Below are 8,751 nucleotides of genomic sequence, written 5' to 3'. Positions count from 1 at the left end.
TAAAGATCGAATTATTAGGCATTTATCACTTTTAAACATTATACAACACTGGACATCTAATTGTGAATGTGACAGGCCCATTTACATTTACAGAACAGCTAGAGAAGCCGTCCCCACAACAATTTTTTTTACCTATTATTTATATATATGCATAATTACTTTGTACAATTAAGAAATGAAAGAAACAAAAGAAAAGATTTGAAATACGATTTAAATACACAATTAGGATGAATATTTGATGCAATTATTATGGACGTTTCGTTGCTTTTGTGATTTGATCATTAGATTGTAAATTGATAAACTTAGAAAAACAGAATTTTCCTCTTGAAATTCAATAGTAAATTCCATTATTTGAGAGAAGCAGAAAGCGAAAACACACAAAAAACACACAAAATTAAAAATAAATCAAACTCAAAAAATCAACTAAAAGCTTTGGTTTTAATGGTATTTGGGTTACTTTACGAACTGAAACGTTTACGGACAACATGCACAAAGAGGGATTGCAATGTAAACGAAAGCTGACCACTTTTGAACTGAGAAATCAAAAATATAGTTCTCGATCAATGCTATTTGATGTCTGGCAAAATCCACACGAGGTCGTGGGAAATTAATGATTTTAGCAATGCATGCACTTTATTCCCCTCTCTGTCAACTCAATGTGTAGCAATGAACGTATCCGGCTCGCTATATGCCATCAAAAACGATCTATGTATAGTTCTGATTGCACATCGCATCGCTGACTACGAATAGCAATAACAATGGCAAAGAAAAAAGAAAAAAGAAAAAAAGAAAAAAATGAAAATTAATTGTCAGGCCCAGGCCGCAGTCAAAGCTTCAGCCTAGACCTCAGCTTTAGCCTCTGCCGCCATCGTCGTCGCAGTCGCAGCCGGCGTTGCTGAGTCCCGTTTAGTGCGTGCAGTGAAATGCAGTTTTGAAGCGTGCCGAACAAAAAATGTGGGAGAGGGCGCTCACTCTCTTTTGGGTGTAGTTGCGCCTGCTGCTGCTGTCGCAGTAGCTACTGAGGTTAGTTTAGAGAGCGTGGCGCCGTCGTCGTCGTCGTTGCCGTCGCAGCTGTTGCTACCGAGCTTTGGCGAGCTCAAAGCTGTTGTCGCTCAGCTGAGCGCTCAGTTTGAAAACGAGTTTCGTGGCGAACGGTCGATCAGCGCCAGTCGTAGCCGCAGTCGCCGTGGCCCTATAGAATTTCGCCGCAGCCTCTCGCCTCTGCCTATGCTTGGTGTGTGTGTGTGTGTGGATGTATGCGTGTCTCTGACTGTCTATAGTGTGAGTGTGTACGTGCGTATATTGTTACATTGTTTATTTACATACATTACATTTGGCGTTTTAATTGGGCAGCAACTGCAATTGTGTGTGGGCAGTCGCTTAGTAAATATTAGTTTCGGTGTTTTTTTTCTGTTGTTTTTTTTTTGTTTTGTTTTTTTTGTGCTTTCCCAAAAAAAATCAAAAATCAAAACTGCACTCTAAAGGCGCGCGCGTCTGTTTGTGTGTGTGTCTGAGTGTGTGTGTGCTTAGCTGCATGTGAACTAACAGGAAACAACGAGCAATTAAACAAACGACGCTGACGCAGGCGCAGACGCAGTCGCAGTCGCAGTCGTCTTTGCTGTTGCCGTTGCCGTCGCAGTTAGAACCATGGAGCCCAAGACTTGCTAATTGAGGTCGTCGCTAGGTAAGTTCTGATCTGACTAATGTCTCCTCTTCTTATTCTTCTTCCACTTCTTGCTGCTGCTGCTTCCGTTTGCTTTAGCCGCGATTGAAATTCACAAACAACAACAACAACAGCAGCAGCAACCAAAGATACAAAGATACATAGATACACAGAGACAAAAGATACGTACATAGATACACGGATACATTGAGGTGGCGAGCGTACGTAGACAAACGGTAAATAATGCCGGTGCTTTGGCTGCTCCGCCCGTGTAACTCCACAAGGCAAAATTTGCAGCACGCACAGTGGCACGCAACTCAATCAAAATGCAATCTCCCCAAATATGCTTTAATATACTAAAATGCACTCAACGAAAGCAGAAGACACAACGCAAAGCTAAAAAATAAAAAGAATCGCTGAAGCGCAGCTGTGATAAGTAAGCATTTACATAAAATAACAACTACAGATAGTGCGAAAAACTCAAGTCGATTAAATATATTATAAAAGTCATACCAATGTGCAGCTTGCTGCCCTGGGCCACTCTCTCATTTAGCTTACATGGCTGAGTATATAGATATATATGCGAACATACTCATACATGTATCGTATTGCTTAATAGCTCTTCAAATTTCACTTGATCATTTTTATTTCTGTTATATATTTGACTGTCGGCAATTATGCATGCACTTGCACCACTGTGCGGCAAATCAAAATGACAGATAGACGCCGTAACTGCAGCTGTGTGAAGTCCGCTGCCCGTTGCCTGGTGCCCGCTCTCAGCGCCCCGCTGGAGTTTAGTGTTAGCCAGTGAAAGCAGCATCAAATCTGCGTCTGCTCTATCTGTATCTGCAGCTGTATCTGTATCTGTATCTGTTTCTATTGCTCTATCTGTATCAGCACATGTAGCTGTATCTATCGCCAGCTGAGAACCTAACTGCATTCCATCATCACCGCCATCACCATCACCATCATCTGAGAGCCAAGAGCAATAATAATTATCTAACTATCTGGCCGCATAACTATCTGTTGATGCTGCCCCTCAAAGCCACAACGGAAACGCGCCACTTGCTTTCAGATCGCTTTTCGGCTTCTATATTTATGTTTGTATCTTCTACATAGATCAGTTGTCGTAGCTCGCGCAGCTTAAGGTCAAAAACCACAGCTGCTAAATGCATATTAAGTAATTTGTAGCGAACCGAAAACTAGCGCCACAGATAACACATCGATGCGGATGTGCGGACATATGGATGCTGAGATACATAGATACCAAGATACAAACATACATTGCCTATCTCGACTCTTGTTGTTGTTGTTGTTGTTGTTGTTGCTGCCGTGAAGTCAACAAGTTTTAGTGCCAAAACGGCAAGTGCAAAAATTTGTTGCGAAAATTGATTAACAGACAAACTGGTTAAAGATGGAGAGCCATTACCTACCTTACCCGCACCACCATCGCCACCCCCACCCCTCCCTCCCTCCTCCTGCTCCTCTCGCTGCTCTGCCTCTTGAGCTGTTTAAATTTTATAAAATTGCTGCTGAAAAGTTTTTTTAATTGAATCTCATATAAAAATCAAACGCAACGCAAAACAGTTAAAAATAAATAACGCGCCGACAAACAATAATGATCATCATCATAATCATGTCAATGATGACAATCGTAATAATGATCATGCACAATGATCATTGAGAATTGAAAACTTGGAGCTTGGAACTTGGATCGCTATGAAATCTCTTCTCTGTTTTCTTTTACTAATTGAAAACTCTTGCCAAGGGAATTATATATACACATTTTGTCGACGAAATGTAGATCACTTTATATCTGCATATATATATAAATATATATATATATATATGATCCATATATGTAGATCAAAAATTGTGCACTGTATATATATCTAAATTTGATCAACTACACATAGAACAGTTATATATATACATATATACAGATATCACTCAGGATCAGTTTGATAGGCACTATTTGATAGAAATGGAGTTCTATCTTTAATAAACTGTCAACTTTTGACCGTCTCAAAGGTATCTTATGTGTCGGATATAGTATTTGGGTTTGTTCTGTTAAAGACAACTTTAAGCAAACACCTGGACTCAGCACACTTTAAACTATGTTTAACGACCAATATAATTAGTTAAGGAATATCAGCTAGCTATATCACTATATATGCATATATAGATCTATATATCGATACAGATACAAATTTATAGATATGGATAGATATAGATAGATACAGACAGTTATAGATAGATGTGGGTAGCTAAAGATAGAAATTGATAAATATAGATAAATACAGATAGATATATATATATATATATACATAGAAATGTATAGATTAAGGTAGATATAGATAGATGTGAATATATATAGTTGGATGGATTTCTTGTTTTTCACACACATTTCATACTCTTAGCTACTCCGCATATTTCTAGCGACTCTATAGGCTAGGGTATTTAATTTTCAGCTCAGACAAATCTTCTTTATTGTTTTTTTTATATATATTTTTTTTAATTTTATTTTTTGGCAACTTTTGTTAAGCTTAGCATTTCACTGGACAGCGACAAAAAGAGCGAGTGATAAACTGGTTTTCCAGTTTATTGAGTTTTGTACATTTGCATCGCACGCAAAAGCGCTTCAAATGTTTTTGTTTTCTTTTTCCGTTTATTTTTTATTTTTATATTTTTTTACGTTTTTGATTGTTTTCAATAACAAGATGCTTCGGTTCTCAAGGTATATGAACTCGAAGTAAACGACGCAAAAATATATAGAAATTGCTGTTTAAGCTCCGGACAACCCCAACCCCAACCCCTATTTTGAAAAGTGTCAGCAGCAGCTGTCAGAAGCTTAAAAAGAATATAAAAAGAATAAGTTTATAGCATATGTATATATGTGTGTGTATGTGTGTGTCTCATGGAGAGCTAAGCCTTGAACTGCTCTGGCATTGTTCCCAGACAATTGACAGGGCTTTGCCAGCCCAGTTTCTGGCCATGTGTGTGTGTGTGTCTGTGTGTGTGTGTGTCTGTTTATCTACTCTTCTATTGAGCACATTCTGATTGCCCACCAGGTACATTTCCATTCACGTTCCACTCACTTTCATTTAAACAGATCTCGCCCCGATCTGTTGCCCTTCCAACAGAAACCATCATCCAGATCTGGGAGACCTTTCTAATTTGTGTGGCTTGGGGTCTCAGTGAGTGTGTGCATGTGTGTTTGTGTGTGTGTGTGTGATTTTTCACTGATTTCGCACGCATTCCCTCACTTCAATTGGCGTTTATCCGCTAATTGATTGACTTTTCCTTCCATATACAGACATATATACTATGCATATATATATATATATATATATATATATATATATATATGGATGTGGAAGTACAATGCACTTGTCTCAAATCACTTTTTGTTGGCCCTGACTCATTTGGCATTGTTTATCGATAACTTTTACAATGATCGCCGTTCATTATGGCTTGTGGCTTTCGGCTCGCAGCTCGCTGCTCGCTGCTCGCAGCTTGTGGCTTAACCTGATCACCAATTGGAATTAACAGTCTGTTTAAACATTTGATATACACTCTCTAAGGTAACATTCATTAAATCGGTTCATATCAACTTTGCCGTGTTTATTTCCTTTTGCAATTGTTTCTGGTTTTCTTCTGGTTTTCGGTTTTTGTTTCTTGCTTTTTTGATTGATTACACAGCAGTTCCCAGCTATCGGATGTCTAAGAGCCATTGCATAATATATTCTATTGCTGGCCTTGTCTCCACTTTCTTCACATTCACTTCCTTTATTCATCTGTGCATATACAGGGTACATATACCGTATGGAGGGTCGTGTGTGGGTACGCTTCAGATCTTGCTTAATGTTCTTCAGGGTACTTGAACTTCTCGTTCTTTCTCTTCTTGTACTATCTGCCCTCTCGCTCCAGCTGCTGCCATCATACAAACAATGGAACCCCATGGCGGTGACGATGGCTCCGATTGCTCTCCGGTTCTTTGACTATGCTTCTGCATTGTCTCGGAGCCAGCTTTATACCAAACAGAATAATTAGAATCATGCATAGCTGCCACTTACACAGGGTGTGTGTGACAGTGCCTGTGTGTGTGTGTGTGTGTGTGTGAGTGTGAGTGTGAGTTCGCTGACTGACTGACTGACTGTGACTAGAACCGTAGCTACTGGCAGTTGAGAGCGCTTCGAACTTGGCGCTTGGAGCTGCTCATAATCAGATGCCATAGTCATAGCCATAGCTGACGCATGCACTGCACAAAATTGAGCGTGCAGTTGTGTAAGAATGGCTATGCATATGATTCGACGAGTTCTTATTGTCTGCAGCTCATGAAATAAAGCTTACAAAAATAATATAGAACAATAAAAATTAACTAAATAAATCAATTAGTTATTTGTATGCCATAAATAATTAATTATATACATTTATACATGAATATGAAAAATAATATTAAAAAATTATAGAACAAATTTTAAAATTAATAAATTATTGATATTAAATAAATAATACGCTAAAATAATATTGGTAAAAAAAATATATAAAAAAAATAGAAAAATATATAAATATATAATATAAAATAAATTTTTTATTTTAGAAGTTTTTATTCATATTTAGAAAAAAATATATAAAAATTAATTATTAATATTATATGTTAAAAAATATTTCAAAATATTTAGCAGATTATTCATTTGTTGACATATATCAAAAAGTAAAAAATACAATAAAAATAAATTTTATTGTTTGAACTGATTAATACAATGTTTAAATATGTTTCAGAGAATTTAATTTGGTTAATTTTTTATGATTAAATTTAATAGCGAATAAAAATTATTAATTGATCAATTAATTATTAAATAATTGTTATAAAACTAATTAAAAAATTAATAAAAATAAATTTGAATATCTAATAACAAATCAAATATTTAATGAAATAAAATAAAGTCAAATTAATAAACAAAACTTAAGATCAAATACAAATCAGAGGAAGTTTCAGTTGCAGCTACACTTAGCACTCGACGATTTGTCTCAGTGTATTTAGCTATGCTTTTTGGCTTGTCGCTCATTAAACATGGCTGCGCCTGTGCTAAGCAATTACAAAGGCAAAAGAATCAGAGAAACAAACAGTTTATTTCATATATTTTTATTTTTGTTTTTTATTTTATTATTATTTTTCTGTTGGCCAAAAGCAAATGGTCAAAACGTTACAAAAATTGATTGCCGACAAAGTCAAGCAATTACTTGGAAGTTCGATGAGCGCGGCTTGTACCACTGTCCAATGTCCCACTGTCCGCTGTCCGCTGTCCGCTGTCGGCAGCCCGCCGATGCTGCCATTAATCACGGCTCGGCAAATTGAATTCTGTGCATGTAGCTTCCCCAACAAAAGTCGACAAATTAACGTGTTTTTAATTGGAGCCGGCCAACTGGGCGCACTAAAAGTAACAGCTAAAAGCTAAAAGCCAACAGCCAAGCAACAGCCAACAGCCAACAGCCAACAGCCAACAACAACAATGGGCAATTGTCATGCGGAGTCGTTGAACTCGTCCAAGTTATGCGCCAAGTTAATTATGATAAAAGCGGCTCGAATCTGATCGCTGATTTGCGATTTGCGATTTGCGGATTGCGTCTTTATTAGAGAAAAATATATATGGAAATGTAGATATGTAGGAGTTACTTATTAACAGTTGAAGCACAAGAGCAAGAAGAGCAGCAATTGTTAGAGCAGAGCTCACAGTCTGACCTTGACAAGGGCGCGCGCCATTTAAAAACGTGTTTACCAACACTCAGCAATCGCACTTTGTGACAAACCGGTCTAAATTGTCTGCCCCTGCGCCTCCTCCCACGCTTTGGTAACGCTTCGCAGCTTTTCATGTCAACAATATTTGAGAGCAGGTCACGCCCTCTCTCTATCTCTCTTTTTCTCTGCCCTGCCCTGCCAATTAACTAATCGAATCGCCACTCCAACTCCAGCTCCAGCTCCAGCTCCACCTTCAACTCAATTGAATAGATTTTCATTTTTGAATTTCTTTTCATTTCCATTTTCACATTTCGCTTTTTATGTTATTTCTAATTTTATTTTCAATTGCAGCTTCGTTGGAAAGCGTGAAAACGCACCGATTTCGATTTTCCGGCACCAACTGCCCAGGAAAAACACTTTTCTATTCAAACTAACTCTGGCTCTACTTATATCTTAATGCAGTTCATTCCATCACAAGTTGATAGTACGAATGATATAACTGACCATAGCCACCTGACTTGTTCGCACCTCTTACTGCTTTTGTCACATATATCTATCAAATTGTTATGAAACACTTCAAGTAATTCATAAACAAGACGTGATCAAACTTGTAGAGGTTGCCCCCGACGTTAGCTGGGTCCTCCTCAAACGTTTGAGGATGCCATGTGAAACGGAATGATGAAAACTAACAGAAAATGAAGAAATATAAATACATAATTAGGAAAGAGAGAGGAACTGAGCACAGCAATAGGGCCAGGTATCATATAGCAGCATCATCTCTTAGCTCTACTTGAACTAAGTCAACAACGTATTTGCTTAGCTCTAGTGAGTTAACTCGGAATTGAGTCGTTTTATTATTTATTTCTTGATCACATTCAATTAACAATTCTGTGATATTTTTAATTTCACTTTAAATGGGTTATTCTTTATTTAAAAACTTGAACGTTATACAACACTACTTAATTTGTGAAGTAAATTTTCCGTTGCAATATTTTAACTCTCCAATAGTTAAGCGTGTTTAAACGATGTTCTTAACAACATACAAATATTTCTTTCTATAGACAACTCTTCCAATACTTACACATATTGATTCCAAATGTTTTTCAACACTATTGTCATTGAAGTGCAGACAAATTTGCCTTTCACAGAAGAAAAAATAATGTTTAGCTATGTGACAACGACCATATGAGAAAAGTTTCATTGCCTAACACTTGTTCGTTTACAGTTGCCTGAGGACGTTCAAACGTTATGCAGCACTGTTCTTCATACTGTCAACAGTGCTGAAGATAATGTCAACTGCATTTATGTATTATTGTTGTATTTATTTATGCATTGTCAAGGTTTT

General features: G+C 37.2%; 1 protein-coding gene across 1 annotated transcript in view; it reads left to right on the top strand.

The window, feature by feature from the left end:
* Window positions 1-1,464: 1,464 nt before the first annotated feature.
* Window positions 1,465-8,751, top strand: part of LOC111602404 (mucin-5AC) — a 32,832-nt gene continuing 25,545 nt past the window's right edge. The window contains exon 1 of the mRNA XM_023319427.2: window positions 1,465-1,684. The gene's annotated coding sequence lies outside the window, so the exon portion shown is untranslated. The remainder of the gene's footprint in view (window positions 1,685-8,751) is intronic.

The sequence above is a fragment of the Drosophila hydei genome, unplaced genomic scaffold, assembly GCF_003285905.1.
Source record: "Drosophila hydei strain 15085-1641.00,03,60 unplaced genomic scaffold, DhydRS2 tig00000333-arrow-arrow-pilon, whole genome shotgun sequence".
In the NCBI taxonomy this organism is placed as follows: domain Eukaryota; kingdom Metazoa; phylum Arthropoda; class Insecta; order Diptera; family Drosophilidae; genus Drosophila; species Drosophila hydei.
This window is presented reverse-complemented; position numbering and strand designations above follow the sequence as displayed.